The sequence below is a fragment of the Macaca fascicularis genome, chromosome 6, assembly GCF_037993035.2.
Source record: "Macaca fascicularis isolate 582-1 chromosome 6, T2T-MFA8v1.1".
NCBI classification, from domain to species: Eukaryota; Metazoa; Chordata; class Mammalia; order Primates; family Cercopithecidae; genus Macaca; species Macaca fascicularis.
The window spans coordinates 125,214,986-125,232,408 of record NC_088380.1 but is presented as its reverse complement, the minus strand read 5'-3'; the positions used below and the strand labels follow the sequence as shown (position 1 = coordinate 125,232,408).

Sequence of the window (17,423 nt, the reverse complement as noted above, 5' to 3'; positions counted from 1 at the left end):
AACATAGGAGATTATACAGTATTTCAACAATTCTGTTTTTGCTTAAAACATTGAAGTGAGTCTTCTGGTGGTATTGCTGTCAGGGGCAGTATTTGACAACCACACTCTCAGTGTAAAGCCGTACTTGCTTTCTGCCCTATAGTAGTATTGCTATGCTTGACCCTCTGTTTTATTCATTAGATTTGACTCTGCAATTGGTGAAAAAGATTGATTGGACATCTTTGAGCCTATTGGGACGAATATACCCTTCAGAAACAGTGGCAAACAGAGGCTGGGCAGTGGCGGGTATGAAGGCAGTTTACCCAGGGTGCAGGCAATAAGAAGATACATTGTCTATAGAAATGTTTAAAGAAATAGAACTGATTAAGATGCAGTGTCTTTCGTATTACCATCACAAGTCTATAATTCTAAACAATATTAGGAAGAAAATACTCCTCCCTTCCCCACTCCTGTTTTTCCCTATCCTTGCGCAACTACTCAGAAAGCAGTTACAGTGAGATTTCAAAACTTTTGAAAAACATAACTGTGAATTAGAATGTGTTACCTTATTATGATGAGTGTTTTGAAATAGATAACTTTCATGTGGAATATTCATTTAAAAGAAAAAAGAAAAATTATTCTATTTTAGGGTTGTTCTTGGTACATTAATTTGGACATTGGCTTATGAATTTGTAGCTAGTCATATGAACATTTATGTAAATCTTTCTGTCTAAATTGTAATATCCATGAGGGCAGGACTGGGCCTCATTCATCCTTAGATGTCCAAGGAGTCTGGCCAGTACTGTAGTCCTGTACACAGAATTGCCATATATTTATATATATACACACACACACACACATATATATACGCGCGCGTGTGCGCACACACACACACACACACACATATATATATATAGAGAGAGAGAGAATCAAACTAGGCTAGCAGTGAAATGATATTTTTCTTTTGCTTCTCTTCAGTCATGTGTATGAGAAGCAGAGCTGTAGCTCTGGCTCACTTCTTTGACAGGTTCTCTTGTTGTTGATGCTGAGAAACTCCAGGAGCCTGCTATTTGGAGAGTGAAATGTGTTCCAGCTGCTGGTGCTAACAAAGATCTGAGGTTATACACACATGACCTATCACCCACACCCACCCAGTTGGGAGGGGCGGCCTTTCCCTGTGTCCACACATATGCCTTGAGTTGCTCTTCGGTGAACATCACTTTTCCTTTCATGTTTTTTCCACACACTATTATCTGTATGAAATGAAGACCAAGAAAGGATGAGAAGAAGGAGAAGAAAAATTTTGGTTTATCTCAGAAACTATACCCCTAAGTGAGAGTCCTGGTTGCAGGTAGGATTTTGTCGGTGATCATTAGAGGCATGAGGGCTGAGAGAACAATTTGAATGTTTCCTATTACTCCAGGCTGGGGTGGGAGTGGGGAATATGAAGGCAATTTGCCCAGGGTGCAGGGAACAAGAAGCTATATTGCTTATAGAAATATGAATGAATATAACACTTGTAAAGATTATATAGTTGGGACTGACCCACAATAGTTGATAATAACGAGAAGTTCTTGGAGACCAGGTCATAGTGAACTTAGTCTTAGGGAAATAATTATCCTCTTGAACTCTGATTGTTTTATGGATAAATTATGATATTGAAAAGTGTGTGAGGGGATGCTTAGGCCAGAAGGAGTCCTTTTACCATTTTGAATGTCCACCTTAATGTTTCCTGAGTGAAGTTCTAAGATTTGAAGGGAGCATGCACAGCCTCTGGCCTGTATGGAGTCCATCCCGTCTTCCAAGGGACCTTGTAGATGGAGATTAGTCTTGGGTGGGCCATCTTGTGAATTGGAGCCAGTGTCTAGTGCTGGACAGATGTCATCTGGAACTTTCAGATGTAGCCCAAGTTCTGGGACTATGAGAAGCCACACAACCCAGGAATTTTCCTTTGTGCTTTTTTCCAGAAAAGAGTAGAGTCATTTTTGAGCTCCTAGGGTAAGATGGTAGAATACAGAGAAATTAGAAAATATCTACATTTCTCTATTGCAATCTCTGTTCATCTAGATTTGACAGTAAGAATTTGGTTGACATGTAAGTGCTTTTGCACTTACAGACTTGATGTGAGATTCAAATGAAAGAGGGACACAAATGTTCGGTTTTGCTTTTACTCCCTGAGAATAATTCCTGGACTTTAAAAATATCCTTTCTGGAAAGAACAACTGAGTGAGAAACCCTAAACCGATACTGAATAAAGCAAGTATGTCTCACAGAATATCTGATTTTAAAAAATTCTTGCTTTAGGAAATGTGTGTGTGTGTGCACATGTGTGTGTGTATATATATACACACACATATATATACATGTATATGCATATATATACATGCATATATATTTACATGTACATATACACATACATACACACACACATTTCCTAAAGCAAGAATTTTATATATATATACACACACACACACACACATATATACACAATAATACATATATAGAGAATCTATCTATGTATCTGTATATATTTCTTGGATGTCTTATATTAAGCTTTGGTAGATAATAGGACTTAGGGACCATAACTACCATTTTCCTTACAGAAAGTCTTTGAGTAACTTAGACTATAATCTCTTTTGTTTTTGTCCATTTGCCATTTGTTATTCAGACAGTGCAACCCCAAGCAGGACCTAGGGCACGTTACTTAACAGTTTTAAGCCTGTCATCTATAAAATGTCAGGGATGGACCCAGTGACTTCTGAGGTCCCCACTTGCACCAGGAGTCTCTGGTTTGGTTCCATGGGGAGACAGCTGTCAAAGGTGAAGCCATGTGTGCCTCCCCCACATCATTCCCTTTCTAGAGCTTTCATTTTCCTCAGTGCCTCAGAAATACCATTTTATAGATGCACGCCTTAGAACAATACTTTCTCTTTTCATTGTAAAGGAAGGTTTTGGACTTTGCAACAAATGTTCTGGATAGAATGGACAATTAAAAACATGATTGAAACATGATTCAATCATGATTAAAAACATGATAGAAAAATGTGTCTCCACATTATTTCACAAGCTCATTCCTTTCGTCTCTACTTTGTCAAAGGATTTAGGCAGCTTGTTTCTTTGGCTTTCATCAAATATCTTTTTTCCTTCCTGTTCAAAATAAGCTCTGTTTCCTTTTTCCTGGCTAGATGAAAGCCTGTGGACGCTGTGCTTCCTGATATCAACCCAACGGTGGTGGTAAAGGGGTTCACATCACTCCAGATAGTCAGTTTCAAAGAATAATAGTTTGGAGACTGTGGGATGAAAAAGAAGCTTGAATTTTCCTCTTCATATCTCTCCTATACACACTGTCTGTGTGTTATTTCAGAACACCCATTCAAAAGTAGACTGTTTCCTTCCCTGACTCGGCACCAAGTCAAGAAGTGGCACATAATGTATTGTTGTGTTTATTATGCATCATTTTGCTGCTGACACTGTGGCCATCAAATATTGGAAAATTTACAACCACGGAGGTCCAGCCATCATGCCTGAAGTGAAGGACAAAGTACTCTGTTATTCTTCTTCAGCTCTGGCCCTTTATGATCAGACAGTGAGCTATATACTTATCAAAGTCAAAATAACCTTCACTTTAGAAAACATACTTGTCCTTAATTGCCAGAATAGGAATGCATAAACAGCCTCTCTCTTGATAATGGAATGGAGGCTGAGTTGATGTAAGTTTTAAGTATTTTGTAATTTTCCAATCATGGTGTGCTCAATTAAGTTTTAATTCACAAATTATGCATGTATTACACTGGCAAAGAGAAAAAATATTTGTAGTTTTAAACTATACAGTCTAAATATGTATGTCATACTTATGATATACACATTTGTGCTACGTTTTTTGTTCCCCCCCCCTAAGTCAAAGCTATGGCTGGTAGTCCTATTTCTATGCCCTGGTATACAGCAGTTTAGAACTTGGATGCTGAAACTGGGAAGATGTAAGTTTGAATTCTTGGTTATCCCTGGACCACAGGCATATGCCTTAGTTTATTCCTCTGTAAAATGGTAATAATCATAATAGTACCTACCTTCTAGACAGGTATATTAAGAATTAAGTGAGATTGTGTACATTGAAAAATGCTTAGTGCAGTGCCTGGTACATTATGAAAACTCAAGGAATATTTGCCATTATTATTATTCTTCCCCTCTTTCTATTATTGTTAAAAACAGCAGTCCATAGAAAACATATATTTCCAAGCCCTTCATGTAAAAAAGGCAGGAATGAAACATTACTAGCATTTTATAAATATATATGTATGTTATGGTACTAGATGGCTTTTGGGAGACATATAGTTATAAGAGCGAGACAGAGATGACTCAGAAACCAGAAGGCAGCACTGAAAATAGTTCTTACTTAAAAAGGCATTTGTTTAATATGCTTACTCAAGATATATCTTACACAAGATATAAGATGTATCTTAGAATTATTTAAATCTATATAGTGGCTATATGAGCATTTAAAGCTATGGATGTTTATTTGGAAATAAGCAAGTTTTAATATGTGAATAGTAACCCCATGTCTACAAGTTGCGGTGTGGCCCAATGTAAATGGTGAAAAAAATTAGGAAATGAGCTCTAACTCCATTTTGGGAAAGACAAGGGGAATCTCTGGAATTTGGTCTTTGTTCCTAGCTAAGACCTGGAGGTGACTTTAATTGACAAGTATCTTCTGAGCAGTAAAGTCAGGATGACAGCATTTGCTTTCCTGGGTGGTCAAAAATCCTCTGTAACAATGGTGGGTGAGTTATTGGTGAGTGAAGAAATGGGCTTGAGAAATACTGTGAAATAAAATGACTGGCAACTTCAGTTTCAGAGCAACAGGCCTGTGAGTTTTCTTTGTTGTTATTTTTGCTGTTTTTGTCTGGTGTCATTGTAAAATTAAGTATAGGCAAATGAACTGTTAATGGACTAGAATTTCAGACCAATAGTCTGCTCAAAAACCACAAGACAAGCAATAGAGCTTGTCTGTTTGCTTGAAAATATTTGATATGAAAATTTGATATGAAATTTAAAATTTTGTAATTTGATATGAAAATTACAGTAGGATTATTTTTATCTCTTCCTTTCCCCTCTTTCTTCAGACTAAGTAGAATAGACAGGTAAAACTGATACCAAAATACAGAACCCAAATCCATTGTAAAGTTCCCATTCAGGTGTAGATTACATAAAAATTGCTTGGCTTTCACAAGAACCACCATTCTGAGAAGAAGAACCATGATGCATATTAATAGGTGAAGAGAACTTCCTTGGGAAGGACCATAAGCCTCGGAGGCCATAAACTCTGGAACTGGATTCCAGAATGAAAGAGCTATGGAAGCCCAGAGGGTAGGCTAAGTATGTGTTGGGACAAGTAAATAAAATGTTTTGCCATGAATTGCAAAGTACAGTCAATTAATTGTTTACTGGGATCCACGACCTCCATCCCTACCTACCTCTTGCAGCCTACTTGTTGCTTTCTGAGTGTGACCCTGTAATTAATGAAGAATATAAAATTTAATGAAATGGGATAAAATTTTGGCTGGATACATTTTTTTAAAAGGTTCATTATAAATTTTAAAGGGATGTCCTTGGCCAGCATTTTGAACTGAACAAGAAACTGTCATCAGATTAATGTGTTCACCTTTAGAGGTGCAGCTCTCTCCAGAAGGTCATGCCTTGTGGACACAGCTGTCTTGTGGGGCTGTAGGTGAAACCCCACTCTGGCTTTTTCTATGTAGACCCAAGAAGCCTAGAAGCAGTTGAAAATCAGCAATATGAAAGTCAGCTTTCCAAATGGCCTCCTTCTTTCCTGACATTGCAATCTTAAAATGCCTTTGTCTTTCACAGTCTTCATAAGGTCACAAAGGAGTGTCTGTTACCAGATTTATAGCTCTGATACGTTCACATACACACTGGGTCCCCACTAGAGGCTCTGCCAAGCTCTGGGGCCCCCACGTAGGCCTCCCACAGTTCAGTCGCTGCACACATGTTTTCTGAGAGAACTCGGAGCTGCTGTCTATGTGCTCATTTTCAGTCTATAAATCCTCCGCACTCCTGTGACTGTTTGCTAGGCCTCCAGCCAGTACTGCACTGTATGTGTGAATACCACATTTCCCGAGAGAGAGCTGAGCATTCCTGCCTGGTTGGTGTGGACAAATCCCCAGGTGCTGAATGGGAATAGGCTTTAGCTTGTACAATGCTTTCCTTTGACTGGTGTCTCAGGGAAGAGCCCAGGCTCTTTGTGTACAGATGCATTCAACTGCCCCAACAGTGGGTATGTGAGTGTTCTGCTTTACCTACAGAAGAGGGTGACGTGTTTAATTTGCTTAGGGTTTAATTAAGCTGCAGACACTTAAAAAAAATTTTCATTAGAGTGATTGGGCTTCCCACAGTTGGTGGTAACACCGTGAAGTCATTTTCTCTAGAAAGTGAAGGTGTTGCTTTAATAAAGGGTTGACGGTTTTGGATGAGTCCTTGGAGACAGAAGAGAGAAAGGCCACATAGTAGTTTTAATCACATGATTCATTTTTCCACTGAGATTTTAACAATTAGTAAGCCCTTCAAATTTAACATTCTGAAAACAGATCAAGCCAGTAGGGAACTTGGGGTTGAAGGGGAAGAAATAGATCATGCAAATGTGTCCCATCATCAATGTAGGACAGGGAAGTTAGTGAAGTGGAGGCGAGGGGTGCTAATCAAGGGGAAAGTGGGGCATCCCTGCTTTGAATTCCTCACTTAGACATAGAGATGGTACCTGTGCAAGCTCAGGAGGGCAAGAGGAGGGCGGAAGGGAAAAGGGTCTCCAGGATAGATCCTGGATCTATAAATAGTGCTTACTACTCTTGAGTAAGATAACAGAGCTCCCCTCCTACTTCATTCAACAAGTCCTTATAGATTTCTTGCTGTATGCCACAGATTGTGTCCTGGAGATCCTGGCTGGTCATTTTCAGTCACATCTGCATCTTTATTAAATGTTCCCATCAGTCCACATGTGCTAGGTGCTCCAAGAGAGTTAACTGGAGCCAGCAGTGGCCTCCCTGACTTTTGCAGAAAAGACGAGATGCATATACTTCTATTTCAGTGTTCAGTGTTTAGAAATGAGCAGTCTTGCATTGTTATGCAAATTCCAAGGTAATTGAATGTTTATAAATTACAATAGCTGCAATTACTCACAGGAAAATTTGTTGGACTTAGTTATGTTATTGTGTTCACTGAAGATTATAGCTTGTTACTTTCTGTTCTAATATACTTTACCCACTTAAGTCTTGAAATAAAAATGAAATGCTGGTGTATCATTTTGCAAGAAAGATATATATGTTTCTTATATTGCATTAGACAGGTTAATATGTTTTTGCTTTTTATAACAGGGAACTTTATTAGCATGATGAAATTAATGCATGCAGGGCAATATCTTCCGAACCAGTTGTTACCAGTAGATAAAGTCTGATGTGGTAATTGCTAACGAATGTTGGATCAGGGTTATTACTGAAGTAAAATCATTCACTGTGGGATGATCAGAGCTACAATATTGTAAATGACAAAAGAGCCACAGCCACTCTCTGGTTTTAATTAGCTAAAGAGGTGTCCTGGGTGGTTTCAAAAGGCTTGTCTTATCAATATTGTTACTTAGAAATGATTTACAATATTGTTACAGGGTTTGCTAATGTTTCTATCATTAAAGGTCTATCATTTCCATTAAGAACTCTGTTGTTGAAGGCTTTGCAGGCTTGGCTTATTTATTTCAATACTGTGTGTATGTTTGTGTGTGTGTGTGTTGTGTGTGTGTTTGTGTTTGTGTGTCTGTTTACAACATTTTCTAAGGTCTTGAAATTCCAGGAGTGGCTGTTCATGGATGTACCATTATTGATCTTATTTATTCATATGACAGTGCCCAGCTTCAGTCCCATAAAAAGATATAAGCCTAGTTTTTTCAGAGGAAATGACTTCTCTGCTTTATCCATTGATTTTTTTTTTTAAATGTTTGAAAGTGAGTCTTGATTACCTGAAAATCTGCATGAGCAGATCTGATGTAATATACCTTCTACTATTTAATTATTTGGTTTGTTCTAACAGTAATGCTTCAAATGTTAATAAAATTTCCAGAAATGTTTATTATCTAAGGTGGTCCTAAGTGAAATGTTCATGTTTTCAGTTCCTGAATAAATACAAATGGAAACATTTTTGAAGAAAATAAAATGTTCTTTAAAAGGTTACTGCTTACATTACAATGACTACATGCCTGAGAAACCTGTTTGCTAAGTAATATAATCATGTTTCCTGGTCCCTGCATTTATGCCATTACATTGTTTTCCAGGTGCAACTGAAGGACCATGGCTATGGTAGCTGCCTAGGAAGACTGGCCGTCATATTCATGCTTGTGCAGCCCTTGGACTTTTAGATCTACCAGGTACCCATACCTCACAAAGGTCTTTTTCTAGGGAAGTGATAAACTTTCACAGAAGTTTTGTTTTGAATCTGAAGGGACCATATGAATTACCTATTCTTATTTATGGCACACAAATGAGAAAAATGAGACCAAAAGAGGTTTAGTATTTGTCTAGAGACAAGTATCTAGTTATTCAAAAGACCATGAATCGGAATGCAGCCTGGCCTGACAGTATTTCTTTGTGATAACTGCTTGCCTTGCCTTGTTATTGCATAGATGGGAAGCTTTCTAGTGGTTTTCAGAGCTCTGAAGGCCATGAGAGATTCTTTTGCTCTGTTGCTAGCTTTCCTTGATACTGACCTAGTGTTACCATAAAACCTCCTGTTTTTCTTCCTGGTTCTCAGGTAGAACCCTCTCCCAGAAAAGGAATCTTATTGGCAGTATATTGAATTTAATGTGTATATTTTCATATAATTTTTTTTCACATTTGGAGAAGCAATAGAACATGACTCATTTATTTTTCATAAAATAGATACTGTGTTAAAATGATTCTATGAAAAAAATCTGAAAGAATACATATGAGGGAATATATACCATATTTAGAACTACAATAGTGAGCTAATTTCCAGTTAACAGACGATATGAAACTAAATTTTCATTTAGAAACAGGTTAACTTTAATTACTAAACTCGGTTTATTTTCACAAGAGATTTAAAACATCTGAGTAAGAAACACTTTTATTCTTTTTAAATATATTTATGCTTCTAAATGTCAGCTGTTGCAAAATATGCCTTCCCATTAAATCTCTTATTTACAGTTACTAGAAGTCACACATGTTTCAGACCAGTCACAACAAAGTTTTTGTTGCTTTCACAACAAAGCATCACTCAAAGGTTTTTTATCAGTTGTAATAGGGACAGATATATCATTTGCATGAGTGTGATGCTAGCTTCTGTAAAAACACTTAACGTGTATAGTGGTCCAAATAGTATAGAAATGTATTCCTCATTCAATAAAGTACAAAATAGATATCCTTGGCTTATGAGTAGCCTTCTTCCAAGTAGTGAGTCAGGAAACCTAGTCTTTTTCCATCTTGCAGTTCTATCATCTTCAATATGTGGCTTCCCAAGTCTGTGTGCACACTCTGTGGAAAGAGTGGTTGGAGAAGTCACATTGACTCCTCAACCACATTGGCCCCATTGCCTCACACACATCCCATTGGCAAGAATGAGTCACAGGGTCCCACAGGGACTCAGGAATGTCATTTTTGGCAGGGCAGCTGCTACTCATTAACAGCTCTGTATTTTGGAAGGGGGAGCAACGATTTGGCAGAGTCAGTCTCCTCTGCCATAATAACTCACCCACAATCGAACTCAAGACTAGTTTTAGAAGTGAAGGTTTGGATAACTTTGTTCCAAAAGTGCAGACATCCGTATTCATTCATATGACAGTTTTTGGCAATGGCTAAGAGTGGATTGACTCAGATGGACAGCCTAGGTATTCTAATTGTGTAGTGTCCCTTCAAACTGATCATCTTTAAATATGCGTTTAATAACGATTTAGCATGGGTGATGAACATTGTTTACTTTTAAAAATGTACACTTTTTATGTTCAAAGTATGAGCCTTACTTTATATAATATCCAAAGTAGATAGCCTACTAGAAGACATATATATGACATACACAAATTTGAAGGCATAAAGTATACATATTATATACATACTTACTTTTATATATGTCTATAATAAAGTAAATTAAATAATTAATTAACTCAGTCCAAGGTCAAAATTCCACACCTTCATTATTTAGTGATGGAATTTGAGCAGGTTGTGACTGCCGGTTTACTTGACTCTCAGTGAACTGAGATGAACTGTCAGCCTTCAGGGATGGTGGCTTTCTGCAGGAAGGTACAATTGACATCACAGAAACCTCAGAGATAATGGGTCCAAAGGAGCTCAGAAAAGATTTTCTTGCCACTTAAAGGCACTATCAATTTGAGTGCAAGCATTTTCATTCCAATTTAGTAGTTACTATAAAAAGATGTTGGAAATCCAAAAATAACTTGTACCATAGTTCCATTTCATCCCAATTACACGTTAGAGCCAACATTGCCCACGAGTTGTTCCAGTTTGGCACTTCGTCACTCTTTGCCAAATTATTCCACAGGTTTGCAACTTGACAGGCTTCTGGAGAGGTATATTACTTCTAGTACTTACAAAGATAGTCAATGCCTGAAAGAACTATGAATCTGTCTCTACATAGCAAAGTGATGCCTGGAAGATGTTTTGATGTCACTGTTCTCTTGAGGTCATAGGGTGCCTAAAGTTGTATTATGTTGGCTGTTCACATTCTCTAAAGCAGTGCTCCTTGACTGTGGTGGTACATTGGAGGACCTTGTATAAAGAACTGATGCCCACCCCTCTTCCTGCCCCAGTGGCTCTGATTATCCTGAGATGAGACCTGGACATTGATAGTGGGTTTTTTGTTTGTTTGTTTGTTTTATATTTTGTTTTTTGTTTTTTTTTTTTAGTTATCTTCTTTTAAAAAATTCCCCAGGAAATTCAGCAGAGATTGAGAATCCCTGACCCACAGTGATGGCTTCTTGTACTATTGTTTAATGAAAGGAGATCCTTTTAGCAGAAATCACTCATGATTCAGCAGTCTAGGAGCCATCATGAGAAAAGAGTTGGAGTGGATGGTTTTAATGCAGATGGTCTCAATACGATAGCTAAGTGTATCTTTCAGATGTTCTGCTCTCGCCCCTGGGGACTAACTCTAACATCATAGCTTATGTTCAGCCTGATACCATGGAACATATGAAAAGCAAATACACTCCAGCACTCCAGCAATGTAGATATTACCACAAAATATGAGATATTAGTTATTTCCCTTTAACCAATACGATTTAACCAATATTGAGTGACCTGTGCTTATGTTATAAGTGAATGCTTCATCATTTAGTCATTCATTGATTCAAAATATTTATTTATCCTTTCATGTATCAGGCACCAGAACAGTCCCATAAGCCAACACATCAGTGTCTTTATAACCAAAATTTACTGTGGAAACAGGCAAATCATTTTTGTAGAGTTATTGTTTGTACCTCAACATCTTTGAGACAAATACTTTAAAGCGTATTTTTGGATGGATTTTTTGACAAAGGAAGTCTTCCAGTTTTAACTTTTTGGGACCAAATGTATTTATGAATACTGGCTGTAATTATTCTAGAGTTTCTATTATAATTACAAAATTCTGATGCAGTGGTTCTTAACCCTTTATACTTATGACACACAACTTCCAAATCTGAAATTTCTGGCTGTGTACATGAAAGCAATAAAAGATGAACAATGGATAAAAAATCAGTACAGAATTATTTATAATAGAGAAATTAATGAAGCAAACATACCCCCAGAAGGAGATTACTTAAAAGGTAAGGTACATCCATGTGATGAAATAGTACAGAATGGATTAAAGTTTTTTAAAAGGAAATGGAAAAATGCTCATAATATATTACTTACAGAAAAAGCTGAATGTAAAACAATAGCAGTAGTATGATGCTTTTTAAAATGTATAAATATTCACATTGACTGTTTTTCTCCATCCCTGGGCACTTCAGGGTGGTAGCAAAGTAAAGGAAAGCAATAGATTGCCTCAGTTGTCCTTAATGCTTTCCCAGGCACAGGGAGTCTGAGTATCTGCTTTTCTCAGACCTGAGTTTCCAATTTCCGGTGATTTCTTCCACATATAATGCTGGAATATCCTGGGCGAAACAATATGGATGTGTCACTAAAAGATGTACTACCTGGCAATGACTCGAACCAAAGTGATAGGTCACCAGCTATTTTATTTAGAAGTCATATTTCCACATACCACATCATTCCTGGTGGCACAAACACCAGTGAAATCCCACAATAACTTTTTCCCAGGGGAGACTCACTAGACCATACATACTCCCATTCCTTATTAGTGTTTTTCTCATTTGTGGTTGGTTTTTCCCTTATTTAACATAAGGCGGTGGTTCTCAGAGTAGGGCTCCCTGGACCTGTAGCATCAGCATCACTTGTGAATTTTAACATTTTAAAATTTTTACTAGTTAGTAAGAGGTCCTTCTTTCCTTTTGAATTCTCCTAATACTGTTTTCACTCAAAAATGTATAGGATCATGATAGCTAGAATGTGCATAGCTCTTAATTTATGTTGGACACTTCTCAAAGTGCCTTCCAAATTTTAACTTATTTAATCTTCATAATCACCATATGAAATAGGAACTACTATTTCCCTATTTTACAGAAAAAGAAAATTGAACACCAGGCAAATGAGTAACTCATCCAAGATCATACAATTATAAACATGCTCATAGGAGAAATACTGGAAGCAAATATAAAATGTTAGCAGTGATCATATATGATTATTTCCAGGTATAGGACCACAGATGGCTTTAAATTTTTTTATGTGCTTTTCTATATTTTCCAAAACATACATATTACAGTTGTTATCAGAAAAAAATCCAAAATATTTTTGAAAAGAACTAAGACAGACATTTCAGAGAAGACCAGGAGTAAGGGCACACCAGAAAAGAAGAATAAAGAGCTGTAATTGAAAAAACTTCTTCCTCATGATTGGATCCTGGAAGCCACTGAGCAAGTGAGGAAATGAAGAGTCCCAGGTACGGGTGCACTGAGCATCCAAACTGGAAATCCAGGGACGGCATGACATTGAGCAATCTGATCTTTCTAATGTCCTAATAGGTTTTGCATCTTATTTTCTTTGTAGGTAGCAGTGGATAAGTGCATTTAATCACAGTATTTTCAGGAGACATTTGATGGAACAGAACCCAGCTCTCTGTATCCAGGGTATAAAAAGCTTGGCCGTAAAATAATGCCCTGACTCATCTTTAATTAGGTGTGCTGTGTGGGAAAGAAATGAGTGTCTTCCTGTGTATGGGAGGTATGGAGAAACAGCTATAAGTTTTCAAAATAGTCCATTATTAACAATCTGCACTGAATCGATTGGTACCCACAGCTCAGTCAATGCTTAAACAAGCTGGACAATAGCTGAAGTAATTATTTGGGGTAAATTATTGCCATTGTAAAATGTAATCAATGTTTTATTTCAACAAAAAGAGATCTTTTTCTTGATTTCTCTTTTCACCCCACCTTTCCTCAGCTTTATCTCCCTACTAGAGGTCTGGAAGAAAGATTTTTTTGTTTTCTCCCCCATATTGGCAAGAGTGCTTCAGCTCCATCTGAACATGGCAAGACAGGACACATCTTGTAAAGGTTTTCCATTTTAATATTCCTTAATGACCAATAATGAATTCTTTATAGTTAATCTGCTGTTCTCATGAAAACAATTTAGATGGTTAAAAAAAATCAATCATTAATGAGCAGTAAATGACAGCTCCCCAACAACACAGCTGTATTTTTGTAAAAGTGATTAAACATTGTCTGCATTCATAATTGCATGCTTAATAAGAATGTTGAGCATTGAGTCAAGCATTGTTGCTAATGATGACAGATTATGATGCTACAAATGCTTTGGAGTTATGGGGCTAAATTTTCAAAGGCAGTCCCTGGAACGGAATGCACACAGACCCACTAAGTATTCAATTTGCGTGGGCCATTACCAGGTTTGTGCATGGCATTTGGGAGCTTTGCAGTTGAGACTCTTTTGAAAATCTGGCCCATTATGACAGAAAGCATCTGTAATTAACAGTAACTGATCTCCCTCTGCCCAGCCTTGGTAAAAGGTATAAAATGCTCTGTGTGTGCTTTCTTGGAGCCCAACACCCCATTGATGAAAGGCCCTGAAACCTGAAAGGAAGGCAAAAAGAGTCTGTAGGGGCGTAATTCAGCCTTACAGGCAGATGTGAATATCTTATCAGCAGGTAAGAGAAAGCAGGCAAGTCATTCAGAAGAGGACTTGGTGAAGTCTCATCTCTGAGCTCCTTTCACGTATTACTTGCCCCTCTCATTTTGGCCATAAATATTCTTGCTAAACCTTGGAATTCCTGTATTACTATTCATAGGATTCATAGGACTAACTACTTAAAATCTGAGATTGTCCCATGGTCCAGCGTGGATTAACTGTGCTGAAGTATGAATTTTAATCTTTATGAAGCTATGAGCAGAGTGAGTCACTCAGTGATTGAGCAAGCCCCATCTGCTGCTCAATTTGTCTGTATTCTGATCAGGTATGAGGTAATCCCATCTATGAAGCTATGCATAGCTACAATTTATGAGAAAAATTGTATGCTTTTAGAAAATTTATGAATTTCCTCAGATTTTTTCTTGGAAATATCTTGTATCTGTCTGGGATGTTGAGGATCTGTTGTACTGTTTGGTGACATTATATCTTGTGCTGTTATTTATTGCAGTTTACATGGATATCTTATTTTGGTGATACCTTGGCTTAGAGAACAGGGATCATTTGTATTATGCCTTTGACTTCTTCATAGCATCTCACTCACTGCTGTTTTTTCTGGATCAGCCATCCCTTGTCTGAGCAGAGGATTATAGAGTCTCATAGTCTGCAAATCAGACTGGCATATGGTTAAGAACATGGTTTTAAGATGCCTCATTTGAAATATCACTGTCACCCAGTAGTGACATTCTACATTTCTTAAGAGCCTTACTTTTCCTCATCAGTAAAATAGGAATAAAATTAGTAGTTACATGTGAGGGTTTTTTTTGTGAGGATTCAGTGAGATAAGTGTAAGAAACTCTTAGCAGAGTGACTAGGACATAGTATGTGCTCGATAAAAGTTTGTTGTTCTTATCTTTGGTTGTTAAGGCCACAGCAGTTAAGTTCTATAGCTGAGGCCAGAATCTCTTTAGCTGGGCTGAGTCATTCTCCACAGAACTAAGGGGTAATAAGGTTCTGCCTTTAGTCCCCATGATCAATGACTGTAGTAGGCAAATGGTAACCTATATATTATGGGCTGAAATGTCTTCCTCTTACACCTAGGAAGGTACATGCAAATCATGTAGAGGAGAAAGAGAGAACACCAGCTCAGTCAGACAGGTCAACCCAGAGGCATGACATGTGTCACAGTCAGAGGGTCCTACAACCCTAGTCCCACCATCAGAAGTCACATACAGAGCTGCTACTGTAGGGCTACATTCAGGACTCGGTTTGACATGTTAATGAGGCAGAACATTTTGGAGCCTATGCTGGCAACAGAGAGACCTGGGATGATGCTTCCTCTGACTTCTACTAGGGACTTCTGCTCTCTGAGGAGGCCCTTTCTGTTTCCAGCTCAAGCTTCTTGTGCCTCAGTCTATGGGCAGTGGAATCTTTCTTAATTAAATAGCAGAGCCTGCATATAATTTAAACATTATACAGGCTCTGGTACTACCCTGCCCCCTCTTCCACTTAGGTTGTTTGTCCTCTAAAGACTTAGGGCCCTCATCACAGTCCACAGTCAAACAATATGTGCAGAATGAAGGTGAACCATGAAGGGAGAATGGACTTGTGTTTTTGGCTTAGTTATTTTCTCTGCTATCCCAGTACCCTTTGGATTCTTTATTATAAGAGCAGAAATGTAAAAAGTATAAGATAATTAAAACTAAAGGCAGAAATGCAGGTGTTATAAATTTTAAAGGCACTCATGAACATTCAAGATTTTTAAATCATTTAAAAAATGAAGTGATAGAGGAGGGTATATGGCTTCTGGGATTTAATGAAGAATTTGAAATTATAATTTTCATACCTATCTTTGATTTAATGCCAAATGTCTTCATCTGACAAATGAAAACTGTCTGATTATTATGCACTTTCTCTTTGCAGATGAAGAGTAGTAGCTGCTAAATTATTGTCAAATATTTTGGAAATATGAAATGCTGTACAACAATAATCATTTGCATGGTAATGGGCAAGAACCAGGTCTTTATACCCCATTACCACAAGTAATTAACAAGAAGATTAGGCACGATAGTCTGTGTTTGGGAGCCATTGTGGAGACTGGCAAATGTGTAGGTTTGCAAATCTCCTTTTTCTCTGATTGATAATAGAGTAACTCCATGTGTTGTTATATGTGGATATCACTGCATGAGAGAGAACTCATGATTTGCTGCAACCCAGTAGTAATTCTGCTCTTTGAGTAGCCCAGGCAATGTCCCTCCTTAGCCCACTGCTCCCACCTCATTTATCCTGCTCCCTGCTACTTCTTGCCTTTTTTTTATATTGTCCCCCAAGCAAAGAATGGGCCCTTTGTTCTTCTTAGTTATAGCAAATTCCACACAGAGAACCCATCTCCAAACAGTTCAATCTTGTGCTACAACCTCTAATATGGCAACAAAACCTATAAGACTAACCGTGGACCTGAGGTCAATTTTTTAGAACTCTGAGGTGCAGCTTCCTGATCTGCAAAACAATGAATACGTTATTTACTGCTCAGGATTAATATAAGATTAAATAAAATAATGTGAACAATTAAGGGTCAGTAAATTCTCTCAGTCTGTGGACTCTCTTTGACTAACGGGACCTTTGATGACACCTTCTTTGAATTCACATTATATTTACAAGATTTCAGTGTGTGATACACACTTCGATGCTTGAACAAGAATGGTTTCATGTTATCCTCTTACTGTGTTATGTGTATAAAAAGCCCACAGCCTGTGTTTCTCAAGTTGCCCTCTGGAGAGTAGAGGAGACATTTTAATTGAACATCTACTGGGAATCTAAGTAAGGCATAGAATCAGATTTTTAGAGCTAGAAGGGAATGCAGGAATGTGTTGAATTTTCCAGATGGCCACCACGGTAACTCCTATCCTTCGTGATTTCCTACAACGTCAGGAAAGTGATCAGAAAGTGAAGTCAAGTTCTTCTCCCTTGAATATGACTGAACTTGTAACTGCTTTAACCAGTAGAGTGGAGGGGATACTATATGATTTCCAAGGTTATAGAATGCCATGCTCTTTCTGTCCTGTCAAACAGGATCAACATATTTTGGAGTTCTCAGTCCCATGTACAAAGTCCAACTATCTGAGGCCACCATGCACTGAGGATGTCCAGTCCACCTGGAGAGGCTACCAGGTATGT

General features: G+C 37.8%; 1 long non-coding RNA gene across 2 annotated transcripts in view; it reads left to right on the top strand.

Annotated features, from left to right (window-relative positions):
- The first annotated feature begins 1,164 nt into the window (after window positions 1-1,164).
- The window catches only part of LOC135971139 (uncharacterized), a 94,016-nt gene continuing 77,757 nt past the window's right edge, over window positions 1,165-17,423 (top strand). For both annotated transcript variants that reach the window (XR_012414026.1, XR_012414027.1), the window contains exons 1-2: window positions 1,165-1,330; window positions 8,312-8,404. This is a non-coding gene — a long non-coding RNA (uncharacterized lncRNA). The remainder of the gene's footprint in view (window positions 1,331-8,311; window positions 8,405-17,423) is intronic.